The sequence below is a fragment of the Atta cephalotes genome, assembly GCF_000143395.1.
Source record: "Atta cephalotes unplaced genomic scaffold scaffold00052, whole genome shotgun sequence".
In the NCBI taxonomy this organism is placed as follows: domain Eukaryota; kingdom Metazoa; phylum Arthropoda; class Insecta; order Hymenoptera; family Formicidae; genus Atta; species Atta cephalotes.
This window is the reverse complement of record NW_012130116.1, coordinates 49015-51159: the sequence shown is the minus strand read 5'-3', so window position 1 is coordinate 51159 and position 2145 is coordinate 49015.

Here is a 2145-nt window from a genome sequence, read left to right as displayed (position 1 = left end):
GTATAATATATATATATATATATATATATATATATATATATATGTATATATACAAAAAAATTTATGTTAAGATCGTGTTTACGATTACACGATACAAGCAATTGAATCAATTTCTGGACCATTGAAGTTGTATTATTATAGACAGTATTTTAATACACACACCTTATTCACTTTCTTCTTCTTTCTCTAATAATTACCGTCCTATAAGTAGCATTTTACGGATATGTCATCTTTATCGCTGCGCAATAAATACGAAATGTAAATCAATGAAAAGCGATCAATACGTTCTTCTATATATGCGTGATATTTCCTAAATATTTACCATGAGATCTACGCGAGTGCAAAGTTACATACATATAATCTTTCGACGACTTGGTAAAAGGACTTGGTAAAACACATCGATAGCGATTATTACTTATTTCGGTTTACTTATTCGGTATTCGCTACGGACGAAGACCGGCCCAAAACGACGCGGGATATCGTGAATACGGATTCCGCGTTCTTTGCCCGCGACGGTTTGCGCGGGTTCCTCGTTTTATCACCTCCCACTTTAATGATACACGCAGAAAAACGTTAATCCATTTGTTCGGCGAGAGTTATTTGATTCGATTCCATCAAAGTTTCGAACCGCGCGCAAAATACACGCTCGATCGAAAAGAAAAAGGGAAGCCCAACACGCAACGGGAGGGAGGGCTAAACAATTCCGACGCAAGCCCGTCTTCCGACGTGGAAAATCTTTTTTTTTCTTTAGAACTTTAAACGCTGAAATGTACGTTGAGATATTGACAACGCGGTTCGTTTCGTATTGTTAGACTAGATTAACAACACATACATATATACATACACAATGCAATAAATATTGTACGATTGAATCCTCGAGAGTTTATAAATAAACCTCGCCTTAGAGTCCGAGTATATGCAATAAATTACACGTATTCGTAACTTTAAAGTTAACAGCGATTGCTCTTTAGAGTCCATTTCCGTTACAGACTGTTCCCCCGAAGCTAAAAACATTTAGCAAACGATAGAAAAAGAAGATACAGCCACGTTACTCATCTATTCTAGTTTATAGTCGTGTATCGAGCGTGAGAAGAAAGCAATTACAGTAATTGTTTCTCCGTTCTTCTTGGCAATTCAATTTCCTACTCGCAAAGCAGCTTAATTGGCCTATCTAAATCGATAAATCGAATCTAATTTCTTCGTTGCACATTTAATGGATCATCTCACTCGTATTTTGGTAATATAATACTTAAAATTATATATTTACTTATATATATGTATATATATTCGTATGTAATATAATAAAGGGGAAATTCTGTCAATAGTCAAACAAAATTTTCGCGCGAATGTAAAAATTATGGTACACACACAATTGCGATAGATACAATAGTCTTAGGAAGGCCTTTCGACTATTGCCAGAATTTCCAAAAATATCGTACAAAATATATAAACATCAGTTGTATCAACACCGGAAGGTAAAGATGTCATTAAAAGCCTATATGTAAAAATATAGCTGCCTCAAGAAAATAATCTGATAAAGATAAAAAGAAAGTAGATAAAATATAAGTTGACTCGCTTGCCATTTAATTCGTAACTGAATAAGAATGATATAAAAAAAATCATGCATATGCGCTACTTGCGAACCTAACGTGACATCACAATGATTCTCGATCAACTTAGATTACTTACAGTAAACTAGTTCAACACAATGAACTGTACATTTACAATTATCGATATAATGATAAATATTCGCGCGAAAATTCAATTATGTGTATAATTAAATTATTTACAGCGTTAATAGATCTCTGTTTACTTCCTACCTCGAGTAAATCATTTGACTTTAGCTAGAGTAGACAAAATCATAAGACGTACACTCACATTCACTCGCGCACGGTGTGAACTAAACATTTACGATTTATGTAGTAAGTTAATACTTATATATATTATATATTATCGCTGCTACATACGTATTACATATCATGCATGTAGCTAATTATTTCTCTGAAAAATTCTATAAACAATCATTTTATGTTACCAATAATATATATAAAAAAAAGATATAAATAAACAAAATTTTATATACAATTTCGCTTACACTGCATATTAGCCAATTTTATCACATTACTTTTTAATCAGGAATTTTCC